This window comes from Cannabis sativa, chromosome 4 (genome assembly GCF_029168945.1).
Source record: "Cannabis sativa cultivar Pink pepper isolate KNU-18-1 chromosome 4, ASM2916894v1, whole genome shotgun sequence".
NCBI classification, from domain to species: domain Eukaryota; kingdom Viridiplantae; phylum Streptophyta; class Magnoliopsida; order Rosales; family Cannabaceae; genus Cannabis; species Cannabis sativa.
In genome coordinates, this window is record NC_083604.1 from 57,221,500 (window position 1) to 57,236,631 (window position 15,132).

The following is a 15,132-nucleotide window of genomic DNA, read 5'->3' on the forward strand; positions in this document are numbered from 1 at the left end:
AGCCTTTAAAGGTGTCCAGTATTTCATATGGAAACCAGATATAATGAATTGTTTTGGACTGATTACGTGGTCCAGTCTTCCAGAAGTTACAAGAAGGAAAATGAATTCATTAAATAACATAATAAATAAATAACATGATCATATGATGTTAAAAAAAAAAAAAACATGATCATATATGTTTATAATATTCATGCCGTTAAGTTATAATGCCATCTGAACTTTACATGCTAAATACATAAATTTATATATATATCTGTCAAAGACGTCATGTCTTTAAGCTTAATATGTTCAAATGAAATATTTATTTAAAAGAGATGGATTTAATAAGTATTCTTATAAATTTAAATACACAATTTTTCAAAGAAAAAAAAAATTGATGTGGGGTTACTTTGCCTCCGAACTACTCATCATCACGTATAAATTTGTAGGTATATGGTTAATAGAATAGAAAGCGCTGCCGACTTCAAAGTTAGTACGTATAGCACAAGTAATTGAAAGGGCAGTGCTTTTATGGTAAAATAGTCTCGGAAAATCTTAACGTCTCTACCAACTATATTCTAATTTCTAAGTACAGAAAAATCTCTACGTAAGAATACTCTATTTAAATTCAATCCAATTTACAAAAGTATACATTGGATTGATTATTTTGGATTAGTTACTTTTTTTAATATTAAATTATCTAATATTTATGAGAAAAATATTTTTTTAACAAAATAAAACAAATTATAATTATTTTATATTTCCAATATATAACACATTAAAATAAATAAAATAACAAATAACAAATTCAAAGGAAAAAAAATTTATATGTATAAAAAAATATTTAATTTTATTTTAAATTGTATGTAGAAAAAAATATATAAGAATAGATTATACATTTGATTTATTAAGTTTTGCAATATAATTGTATTACATGTATTAGACTTTTAAATTATTAGTTTTTTATATTAAAATGTTATTTGTATATATAATTTTTTAATTTTTTTATAAATATGTGTGGATTGGATTGGATCGGTTATTTTTATATGTCAATCAACATCCAATGCGCACAAGTGCGAATTTTGAATTTTCCAAATCCGCACAAGTGCGGTTATCCGCACTTTGCGGATTGGATTAGATTGGATCGTGCGGATTGAATTGGTTTGGCTATTTTATGAATACCCCTACTTAACAGAATATTCTTATCAATTTTATAATATCATTATATATATTTAAAAGTAAAAATTAAAATAAAAAGAAAATTTATGTAGATATTTTATATAAAGAAATTTAAATTTAAAATGTTATAAATATTTTTAACCATATTTTAACTTTATTATTATTTAGTTTAAATTTTAAATTGAAATGATTGTAATAAGGAATTGATTGCTTTCTGTTTTAGTTATGGTAAACCGATTCACACACTGTATTTTTCGTAAAGTTTGAGAATAAATAATATTTATATCCAAATTTACGAATCCAGCCTATATATAGACACACTCAAATTTTTTCATTGCAAAAGTTACCAATTAGACCGTCTATTTTATTAAATGACAAAATAGATTCTTATTTTTCAATTGTACAAATAGGACCCTGAATTGACTTTTTGTCAAAATAAAACTTAATAATAATCTGATCTAAAGATGTTATGACAAATCTGGTTACATTTTCTGTATCTGCTCGTGTTAGAAATTATCTTAAAGTTAGTTATATTAAAAAGTAAAATTGTTGAAAATTGAGTTCAGGTCTTATTTTTACTATTTTGGAAAATATAGAGTCTATTTTGTCATTTAACAAACAGAAGATCTAATTGGTAACTTTTGCAAAATATATGGTCCAAAATAGTATTTATACATTAAAAAAATATATAACCAATTAAAAAAAATTAAATATATATATTACATTTAACAACACTTAATTGAACCTTATTAAAAAGAAAACTAATTATACGTGTATTGCAAGTAACATCAATCTAATAGTCGCAAAAGCTTCCATGTTACCTAATTAATTAAATAAATGTAATAAAACAAAACCGACAAACAAACCACCAAAGAAAATAAATGTTAGTAAAGTTAGTGAGTTTCACTTTTTTTGAATAATAAATGAATGTTAGTCAAGCTCTTTTATTGAATAATAAATGTTAGTCAAGCTAGCGAGTTCCATTTTTTTGAATTTCATTATTTAGAGGTTATATTTTATAATTAATTAGCTATATTTTATAGATTATATGAAATTTAATATTTAATTATTATATTAATTCTTTTTAAAAAATAAATTATTATATTAATAATATCACATGTTAAAGAGTGCTATACACCACAGCGATATAATCAAGTCCGGACTTGGGCATAGACGGGCTAGGCCTGTGCCTAGGGTCCATCCAGCCCAGGGGCCCAAAATTTTTTTTTCCTCTTTTAAAATTATACATTTTTTTTACCGATTTTGAAAAATACCATATTTTTTCTAACATAAAGGTCCAAAATTTTTTTTTCCCTATGGCCCACTTTGTTTCAGGGCCGGCCCTGGATATAATAAATATGTGAACGATTCCCTATTATAAATGTCTTTCATATTAATATAAAATAGGATATATTGCCACAAAAATATTTAATGTTTATTTTTCTTTTAAAAAAATATTCAAATTTATTAAAATATAGCATTAAAATATCATTCTGCTTTTAGAAAAGTAAATATCAAAGTTAATTGCTCGAAGTTATACAAATAATTGTTCTTATTTTTTTATTTTGATAAAATTAAAAAATTAATATAAATAGTTAAAAATATAGGAAAACAACCTAAATTAATTAAAAAAATGAATAATTAAAATTAATAGATAAATAAAGTTTACTAGATTTAAAGAAATAACATTGTTCCACAGTTAAGTACTATTGTATAAAAATTAAATACAAAATCTCCTAAATAATTATTATAGATATATACATAGTTAAGTATCCAGTTCCACCTATTATAATTTAATAATAATAAATCATAAAAAATTACTAATTATTCGTAAAATGTATTATCTTATAGTGATGCATGCCTATGATACTCTAGATAATATACAATTCATAATATATGTAATATATATTCAATTAATTCATTCAGATTCTGGGCATCAAGTTGAAATTATTGACTATATGTTCTGGTTATTAATTAAAGCAAGGGAATAAAGAAAAAGAGTTGTTTCAGTTATATATACATTAAGACAGATATGTACGTAGATACATACCAGAAATGTATACAATGTGGAAATTAGGTAGGTATGGTTTCAGAAAACCAATGAAACGAATAAGGTTTAGCTTATTGGTAGATACATCATGAGTTTCTTTCAGGGTCTTGATCGGTTGCTGCTACATTAGCTACAAATACAAATAGTTTAATTATTTATATATGAAACAATATAAGTATGATCATGAACTCACGAAATTATAAGCGCTTACCCAATATTAGAATATGATCGATCCTTCAAATGAGAAAAATGTAGTGTATGTGAATGTTCCAGATGGTTTAGTTTAGTTTAGTGAGAGTAAATATATATATATATATACTAGCAAAAGTTACGTGCGAGGCACGTATACTAAATTTTATGCTAATTTTTTTCTATGTTATTTGAAAATAATACAATTAAAAATTAAAGAAAAAATATTATTAGTTATTATGTGAGATTATTATTATGTGCATCTAAATATTATAGTTTATAATATTGTCAATTAAAAGTGTATACCGAATGCAATATATTAGTATTTAAGAAGATTCATCTCCATTTATGGTGGTGTGGGTAGTATTTAATCAAAACAATTAAACCAAAGAAAAATCCATACTTACATGAAACAGTTAGATCAAATCTATAACAACAAAAACCACAATAACCAAACCAAATATCATTATATTATATTTTAATAACCAAACATTATTATATTATATTTATCTAAATTATTTAAATTTAAATTATCAATATAATGTAAACAATAATATCTCGCTAAATTAAGATATCATCCGATAACAATATATAATTTACCATCCGATAACAATATATATAATTAAGATACCATCGAAAAACATAGTCCTATGATTTAGGGTCATTTGTTATATTTTTTTAAAATGAGGACATAAACTTACATAGTCTTATGATTTGGGGTCATTTACTATAATTTCCCATTTTAAAAAATATTTTCACTTTTCTAATTTTAAAAATAAAAAATTGATTAAAAAATGTGTTAGCAAAAGCACACATAATTTTGCCCCTTTTAGATTTACAAGACAAACGACACCTGGTCGTACGAAAACGACAGCATTATTTTTATCTAATGAAGAGAATAACAAAAAGGGTGTCGTTTTTATTGACAATAATAAGAAAAAGGTGTCGTTTTGGTTCTCAAACTGTCGTTTTATTGTCATAATGTCTTTTTGGTCTTGTTATTTGTGTACTGAACTGAGTCTTAAAAACCAAAGAATAATATCTACAAAAATTGAGTCGTTGTCTTCTTCCCCAAATCCAATTTCTTTTCTTAAAAATTCTCTTACCATACATGTAATATGATATTATAGAAAAATCTAGGGCAAAAATCAACCTTCAAATTCAACATCAAAACCCCTTCTTCACACATTTCCAAATTTTGACTCTATGAACATCGAAATTATCCACTTCCGTTTCGTAAAGTAACTTGCTTTTCTTCACTACACTTCTCCGCAAAGTATCAACCACCAAGCCAATTTCAATCGTTGCCGTGCTCAGATCGAAAGCATCTAAGGAAACAGCGTCGTTTACAGTTTCTCAGTTCCGGTACTTTCTTCTCAATCACATGCATGCTGGGAGAATGGCGAGCTCTCACTGTACACACCGTAAAAAATTGGATGACCTTTATATGAATACTCCTTATAGCTTCACTTCGTTCAAACCCGTTTCGCTTCGCGGCGACTTTGTCGATAAGGGTACTCAATTATCTAATAATCTGAGAGTTTCCCATGAAGCTAATAGCGGGACATGTGATGGGAATTGGGATGAGAAAGTTGGTAGAAATATTAGGCGACGTTATATTTCAAGCTCGTAAGGGGACCCTCCTGAGGTGTGGTCCGGTGATGGCCTTGTGGTTAGGTCCGGTTCGACCCCGAATTCGGTCCGTGGTGGCAGGGGAGGCGGCGGTTGTGGTGGTTCGAACTCTGGTTCGGCTGGTGGGTTTGGTTCCAATTCGAGTGATGATTGTTGGGGAGGATCCAATTTGAGGAGTGATGTATATTAATTCATAATGATAGATACTACGAGTTGATAAAGTACAGAATTAATAAGTGAATAAAAATATGCAGATAAACCCATATTTTTTTGAATTTAACCTCAACCAAAAATATTATTATTTTTGAATAATTTTTTTTTAAAAAAAAAATGACCCATAAATTTCTCATAAACCAAGAATTCAGTTATATAGACACACTTTATATAGAATAGATATATATATATATATATATATATATATATAAGAAAGGAACAAAAATAGCATCACCCACCCAAAGTAATAAAGCAATATATTTGACATTGCAATATTATTAATAATTACTTTTATTATATTAACAAATCTCAGCGCAAATAGTTCAGAACAGAATAATAAATAATATTATGAGATTTCTTTTAATTTTTATAGAGTAATTTGCGGGAAAACCTCCCTAACTATCAATTTACTTGCAAAAAAACCATTCAACCTCATATTTTGGTGGGAAAACCCTCCAAAGTACTGTTCCGTTTACATTTGTAAGGTGTCGTCTGTCCAGCCTCGTTAAGTCCTAATTTTACCCACGTGATAATAACATGTCACTAAAAAATTATCTTATGTGGTCATATTTCACAAAATAAAATAAAAACTTTAAGAGTAATTTGCGGCAAAACCCCCTAAATATCAATTTACTTGCAAAAAACCATCCAAAAAACTTTAAGGTTGGATGATTTTTTGAAAGTAAATTGATAGTTGGGGGAGTTTTGCCACAAATTACTCTTAAATTTTTTATTTTTATTTTAATTTTAATTTTGTAATATATTGCCACATAGCATAATTTTTTAGTGACCTGTCATTGCCACGTGGGCAAAATTAGGACTTAACTAAGTTGGACAAACGATACCTTAAAAATATAAACGGAATAGTACTTTGGAGGGTTTTCCTACCAAAATATGAGGTTGGATGGTTTTTTGTAAATAAATTGATAGTTGAGGGGGTTTTGCCGCAAATTACTCATTTTTATATAGTTTTATTTAATTATTTCATATATTATTTTTTTAATTTTTTTTTTAATTTATAGTTTGGGTTGTTGTAGTAGTTTTTCTGTGGGTTGCTATACGAATTTTGCTTGCGATTTAGGTTGTTCCGTTACTAAGCGATACTATGTGGAATTCCGTAAAAATTAAAAAAAAATAATAAAAAAAAAAACAATTTTGAAGTGTAAAAATGAAATTTTTTTTTTTCATTTTTACAAAAATTACATAGCAACTTACATAACAACTAACAGAATAACTTAAATTGCAATTAAAATCTACAAAGCAAGCTACATATATAGAAACACAGATCAATCCAAATCATAAATTTAAAATATATACATATATGGAACACTTCTTAATGGGTATTACCCATTGATAGGTAAAAATTAAATTTAACCATAAATATTAATTTTAAAAATATTAAGCCATTAGATTGTGATCCGATGACGAATAATAAAAGAGAAATTTGAATTTCTACGCTTAAATTAGTTTCTTAATTACAAAAAAATATCAAAAAATACATCTTTTTACACTATACAAAAAATAAGTTTATATAAAAAATATTTAAGTGAAATTCAATATTTTTTCATCATTTTTTGTCGATTTTTTTTTTATTATTATTTTTTTCAGCCGATGGAACAAGCTCAACCCATATAATGAAAAAATAAGAGATTTTTCTAATTAAATATAAAAATTAAGCATAAAAACTCAATATTACCCATTCATGGGTAATACCCATTAAGAGTGCACCCATACATATATATATATGTAATAATTCTCCTAATATAATTTACTATAGGAATAAAATGTGTGTATATGTAATACATAAGCAATGAAAAATCTGAATTTATATGCATATATTTAGGTGGCGTTTGGTAACATTTTTTTAATCAGTTTTCTGATTTTAAAATTGAAAAAGTAAAAATATTTTTAAAAAATATGTTCTATAAAATTATTTTTACTTTTTAATTTTTTAATTGAGAATCAATTTTTTTTAAAAAAAAAATCACTTTTAATATTTTTTAAACAGCTTTTTTTTTCTTAATCAATATTTTGGGCTTCAATCAGACCAGGACTCAAATCCCCTCACGGTCCTGGCACTGAACTCGGCCTCTGACCTGAACCCAAATCCAACCCCCAGACCTAGACCCGACGTAAATAAAATCAAAAAATAAAAATAAAAATAGATTTTACAGAACACATTTTTGTTTTTTGTTTTTAAAATTAAAAAATAAAAATAGTTACAGAATGCATTTTTGTTTTTCAAAAACAAAATTTTTAAAAATAAAAAATTTACTTTCATTTTGTGATTAAAAAATTAGAAAACAAAAGTGTTAACAAACGCCACCTTAGTGTATGTTAAATTTTTGAACACAAGCTTACTAAAATTAAAAAAAATAGGCACACTTTATATTCATACCCATAATACCCTTCTTCATTCTCTTCTCTTCTAACTTCTCCCTTCTCCCATAATACCATATTTGATGATTCAATAGGGGTCTGATGGTGGTTCGATGGTAGCCCGATGCTACCTTTTTTTTTTATGTTATTGTACGTAAAAAAAAGTAGTATCAAGCTAATATCGGACCACCATCATACCATATTCTACATTTATAGATTTTAAGCTCCATTCATTAAGCTCGTCAAGAAGTCATTGAGCCACCATCGGACTACCATCGGACTATAGCATCAGGCCACCATCTGACCGCCATCGGAATAACATCGGACCATAGCATTGGGCCACCATTAGACCATTATCGGACATTCTTCTACAACCTTTAATCATTTTAACAATAGGAAGGCATCATGCCACCAACAGACTATATCACCGGACTACCATCGGACCTTCGTTTTCAACCTTTACTTATTTTAACAACAAGAAGGCATCAGCCACTCTCGGACCACCATCGAGCCTAGCAAAAAAAACCAATTTTTTCCCAAAACTCAAAACTAGCCGTTTTCGACCCTAAATCTAACATCTACTCATAGATAACAAACATTAATCATACAATTTATTCATTTGATAATATTGTTGATGGTGAAACCGTGGTTGATGGAGAAATTGTTGGGTCCGTAGGTCGTTGGGTTTGTGGTGGTCATTGGGTCTGTAGGTTGTTGGGTCTATGGTTGTGGTGGTCGTGAGAAGGGACCAAGGTTGTGGGTGGTGGGTTGTAGATCGAGTTCTTGGAGTGAGTTCAAAGAGCAAGAGAGATAAGGGAGAAAGAGAGAGAAATAGGTATTTGAAATGAGAGGAGTAGAATTGTGTTTTATAAAATATTAGTCTATTCTACCAATATAAGTTAACTTAGGTTTAGAAAAATAGTTTTAATCCAATAAATATATAAAAAGTCAAATTTCCCTAAACAATTTACATCCTGGGATCTTTTCTTATGTGTAGATATATACTCAACACACGATTACTTGTGTGTAGATATGTATTCTCAACACACGATTACATCCCGGCAAAGCATGCTCTACGGTTAGATGATGAGCTATCCTATTGGAGGAGGTTCCAACGCCGGTTGCGAAAACCTGCACCGTAAATTCATGAGTGATTCTAATCACTTCATAAAAAAAAAAAAACACACACGATTACTTATGCATTTATTTATTTTATATATTTTGCAACATTTAACTCTTTACTTTTATTATTGGGTAAATGGCGGCAAAATCCCCCAAAATTTTTATTTTTGTTCCACTTAACCCCCAAAACTTAAATTTGGACGGTAAAACCCCCAATACTCGTGTTATGTTAGCAATTTAATATTTTCGTCCATTTTAGGTGTTAAGTGCCATGTTGGACTAGACACAATGTACACATGGCACAATTTTATTGGTCCACGTAAAAAGTTATTTCAAAAAATTAAAAAATTAAAATAAAATTAATTTGAAATCAAAAAAATTATAAATAAATAAATATTTTTTCTTTTTTTTTTCTTTCTTTTTTTCCTTTCTTTCTTTTTCTTTTTCTTTTTATTTTTTTTTCTTTCTTTTTCTGTATGTTAATCTCCTCTGATCTCTCTCTCTATCACTCTCTCTCTCTCTCGATCTCCTCTCTTTGTCTCTCTTAGTCTAGATCTAGGGTTTTCAAAACCCTTGGGCAGCCACCCCGGTAGTTCTCCAACCACCCCAAGCCACCTTGACTCCTCTCTCTCTCGATCTCGTTCTCCTTTCTCTCTCTTTCCCTCTTAGTCCCGATGATCTCAAAACCCTTCGACAGCCACCACAGGCCACCTCGGTGGTTCTCTGACAACCCCCAGCCACCTCGACGGTTTTCCGACAACCTCCAGCCACATGGATGGTTCTCCGACAACCCCCAGCCACCTCGACGACGCCTCTCTCTCCCTCGGTGCTCTCGTAAGTCCTCTCCTCTCCTCATTTCTTTTTATAAAAAATATTGTTTTATTTTTCCAGATCTAGGTGTTTTGTGATTTGGAAAAATACCTATTTTGGTTTAAGAAACTATATTTTGGTATTTTGTAATGTGCATTGTTTTTCTTTTCAGGTGAGCTTTCATTGGTTTTATGTGATGGTGGTTTTGGTGAGGTGTTGGTGGTTTTGGTTAGGTGATGATGGTAGTTTCTGGGGAGAGAGAGAGAAGAGAGAGAGACAGCTGTAGTGTAAATGACAGAAACTGAAAACAACAAAAAAAAAAGGAAAAAGATACAGACAAAAGAAAAAGGAAAAGAAAGACAAAAAAAGAAAAAGGAAAAAGGGAAAAAAAAGAAAAAATTATTTTTTTATTTATAATTATTTTTTAATTTTAAATTAATTTTATTTTAATTTTTTAATTTTTTTAAATAATTTTTTACGTGGACCAATAAAATTGTGCCACGTGTACACTGTGTCCAGTCCAACATGACACTTAACACCTTAAATGGACGAAAATATTAAATTACTAACAGAACACGAGTATTGGGAATTTTACCGTCCATTTTTGAGTTTTGGGGTTAAGTTAAACTAAAATAAAAAATTTAGGAATTGTGTCGCCATTTACCCTTTATTATTAGGTATTTTACATGTTAGTTATAAAAGGAAATTTTGATTTTATATACTTAAAAAATTAAAAAAAATTATTATTAAACCAAAAACTTAAACCCTAAAAAAACTATACTTTTTTTTCAAACCCCAAAAATACCCCCTTCACAATTCTCTCTCTGCATCATCTCTCTCTCTCTATCTCACATCCCAGCCGCCACCCTCACCACCACCTCCGACCTCCATTCTCCGACCTCCGACCCTCACCGCCACCTCCGACCACCCGCACCAACACCCCGACCCAGCCCCACTCTCTCGGACCGCCCAAAAGTCGCACCCCGAAAGCCCACTCTCTCTTCTTCTCTCTGAAATCGCAGAAAAAAAAAATGCTCCCGTCCGATAGTCGGACCATGGGTCCGATGGGGTCCGACCAATCGGACCCATGGTCCGACCATCAAACGGGAGCATTTTTTTTTCTGCGATTTCAGAGAGAAAAATTGCTCCCAGGTCCGATGGTCGGACCATGGGTTCGATTGGTCGGACCATCGGACGGGAGCAATTTTTTTTTTCTGCGATTTCAGAGAGAAAAATTGCTCCCAGGTCCGATGGTCGGACCATGGGTCCGATTGGTCGGACCCCATCGGACGAGAGCAATTTTTTTTTCTGCGATTTCAGAGAGAGGAAGAGAGAGTGGGCTTTCGGGGTGCGACTTTTGGGCGGTCCGAGAGAGTGGGGCTGGGTCGGGGTGTTGGTGCGGGTGGTCGGAGGTGGCGGTGAGGGTCGGAGGTCGGAGAATGGAGGTCGGAGGTGGTGGTGAGGGTGGCGGCTGGGATGTGAGATAAAGAGAGAGAGAGAGAGAGATGATGCAGAGAGAGAGAATTGTGAGGGGGTATTTTTGGGGTTTTGAAAAAAAATGTATAGTTTTTTTAGGGTTTAAGTTTTTGGTTTAATAATAATTTTTTTTTATTTTTTAAGTATATAAAATCAAATTTCCCTTATAAAATAAAATATTTATGAAGGTTTTGGTCACTATTTTCTTTTAAATGTACGTACAGCTTGGAACATATGTAGTATGAGATATGAACAACTCACTTATGGCATGTTTGGTTTAGTGTAATGGGAATTGTAATGGAATCATAATTACCATTACATTGTTTACTTTCATTTTTACACTATATATTGTAATCCGCATTACATCATAAAACTAATGAAATGATGATTACATTGTTAGAAAATATCTCTTTTGCCCTTTTTTAATACTTTTTGTTTTCAAATTTAAAATATTAAAAATAATAAAACTAAGGGTATTTTTGTTAATATACAACTTATTTTATTTGATTACAATGTTCATTACAGAGTTAAACTAAACATCATAACACCATTCCTATTACAATTCTAATTTTATTACATTACCATTCATATTACAATTACCATTCCCATTACATTGTGGCAAGTTTTTTAATAAGTAATGAGAATCAATAGTAAAGTAATCATTCTCTTACATTTGTTTACTTGCATTATTAAAATTAGGAAAGGGAGAAGTTAATTAAATAATGGAAAAAAAAAAGGAGAATTTTCCCCACTAATTTTATAAGAAATGTCATTAAGGGTAATGGATTTTTATTATTTTTATTTTATTTTTTAATATTAAATATATAATGATAATTTTGTCCTTTAAAATATGTCTTACAAAATGACTACTATATAATATAGTTTAACTCAAAAGGGCAATTTAGTTAATTTAAGCATTCTGTTTACATTTCCTAATAAAGTAAACAAGATAAATCACAACTATTCTATTTCTAAAAAAATTAGTAAAACATATTATAAATATTAATTTCGATTATTTTTCATTTATTTCGTTATATTTTTCTACTAATTTATTCCGATTCTTATAACTGTATAGCACAAAGCAAACACCCCCTTTAGTGAAAGAATAGCAAAATAGAAACAAAAAGATTAGTATTGCCAAATATGGATTGTATATATATGACCTGTTAGATAGCTTTCCAGTTATTATTGGCGTATATACTTTATCTTTTTCTGGTCAGTGTGTATCTGTGAAAATATATCCTTTTACAAGAATATTAATATATACTCAAGTAAGGTATATATCCCTTTACAGTTGTGGCAACATTTGGACATATCCTGATTCGTGCATTGCTTCATTTTATTGATTTGGAATAAGTATCTTTTTCTTTTTGAATAATTATAAATAATATTTGTATATAATAATATGCTTTTTTTATTATTATAATTTACATATAACTATAATGAAGATATATAAGGCGCGTAATTTTATCTTTCCTCTCTTTAATTTTCTTATTTTTTTTAAATTTTTTATTAGTTTTAATTATTTAAGATGCCATTTTATAATTTTTTTTAATTATATTAATAGACTAAGTAACAGGCCGCGTTATGAATGGTTATTTCAATTTGTTATCACAAAATTAATATAAATTTAATAAAACACAATAAGTAAGTTGTCAAAATATATATTATGCTATTAAAAGTTAAATTGAAATAAAATATAAAAAAAAAGATGTTCGGAATTAAGATTTTTCCCATCCTATTAGGAGTGGGTACCTACTTAGAAATAAAACAAAGTTTATGATAGATTGTAGTAAACAAGAGCTTAGATTACCTCACATAATCAAAAACTTACATTGCATTTATTAGATTAGGAGTATTCACGGTGCGAGCGATGTAAATTTTGGTCATTTTTAAAACCAAACAATTTATGCAGTTTTTACAATTTTTACAATTTTTCAAATCTTAATTGCACCGTAAGACCTTAAAACGTGAACACCACACCGCAAAATGAGGTGTGACACAAAGTGATTTAGGTAGTTTACACTATCAATATTATAAAACATTATAAAAAAAATTAAAATTTAATCTAATAAAATTTCAAGAAAAAAATATCTTATTATTTTTTTTGGTCAGGATATCTTATTAAACATTTAATGTCTTTACATATACACTAATTAAGTCACTATATTAAATTATCTCTAAAAATTATATAATATCTATTCTATATAAAATGTGGCTATGTAACAGAATTCTTGATTTAATAATTTTTTTAACGTTTCTTTTTTTTTTTAAATAAAAACTAACGGAGAGTTAATGATTGAAAATTTTCAATCCTATTTTTAAATTTTAAATATACTAAAAATAAAATAATTTTTTTTCCCTACGATTGAGAACTTTTAATCATTGTAATTTTTCAATCCATTCTTAAACCCAAAAATCTTATTTTTTTTCTACAATTGAGAACATCACAATATTCTTAAACCCAAAAATTCTCTTTTTTTTGAGAGAAATTACAGTGAAAAATTCAATGTAACACTCAACCATGGAAGATGAAGAGATTGTTCAACTCTTCAAATAAATTTGTTTTATTACTCTTTTGGTCAAAACCATGGAAGATAAAGAGATTATAGAAATTGGGGATTAATTTTGCTTTGAGTAAATTTGTGTATTTCATTTGCTTTTTTTTTCTGCATTTTTTTGGGAAACAATCAAATTAATTTGAGTGATCATATTAATGATATTTGGATGGAGCGATGTTAGTGTTGGATTGTTCCTGCTACCCTCAAGAAGTGGGCCAAGCCCGCTGAAAGGCATTTGGGTGGTGGCGACCGCCCACGGTAAATAATCCTTGCCTCTTTTAGTTTTCAGTTTTGTTTTGTTAAATTTTTTAGATGCATTTATATTTTTGATATCTTTAGATTCTTTTTTTGAAAAACAAAAGAAATTTTATTAACATTAATTAGAATGTGAATATAAAAGGGCTTGCATATTTTTGTTTTTGACTTGAGGGCCTGCATATTTTTGATATTATTAGATTTAAGTTTTAGATTTGCATATACTTTCCTAATACGAATGTTAGTTTTTTGGTTGGTTTATGTTGTTGGGTGAATTTCTCTTAATTAACAGCAATTGATAATTATCAACTAAAGATTCAAAAGCTACTGCAAGTAGAGAAAGAATTAGTTTCATCATTGATCCTAATTTAGTCTATTATTGACTACAGGAGTTTTCAACAACCAACTGAGAAAGATGTTGAATGTACTATTTAGCAATTGTCAGCAGTGGTTTATAATATAAGGACTGGGTTTTCACTGATTAAGCTCTCTTTGCAAATCTTATTAAAAGACAAGTCTGTTTGGTATAAATAATAGATAAAATAATGTTTTTACGAATTATTATAAATATCTAAAGTAAATAGTAGAAATATATATCCAGTGATAAAATTATTGTTGTATTTAAGTGTAATACTTAAAATTTAATTTCTTTTATTCACGTCGTATTATATGGCTCTATTCAGAGGAATTGTAAAAAAGGATGTGAATGCACCACATGGGTTACGCCTATTGTAATAATCTTCTTCCTCTTTGGTCACTCGGTAAGGAATACATCTGTACTTATTATTATAACACAAAATATATTGTAATGCCTTGATACTTAGGCACACTACAGTGATTTTTCAATTACAATGCTATCTTTGTTAACCAAAGAAATTTTCTTGAAAATCGTGTCAAATTAAAACTTTAGATTTAATTAAGAAACTTTATAAACTTTTATATATAATTACAAAAAACTGGGATCCCGTAGTTAAACTTTTTACAAGATATTCCAAAATACATATAGTCAGTTCGCACAGCGACTACAAAATACAACCCTAGATGTCCCGAGACCGAACACTCCAGGTCGCGCCGCCATGACATGTACAATATCATCCTAGCTCGAAGCTCACTCTTGTTTAGCCTTCGCCTTTCCTTTACCTACACATGATAGTAGAATTGTGAGTCGACAGACTCAGTAAGAAAAGCATGTAACAAATCATATAATATCGACTTGTATCTAGGTGCCCATACACCTATTTACAAGACTTAACAAATGAGTAAGAACGCTCTTTACTAGGGTACAAC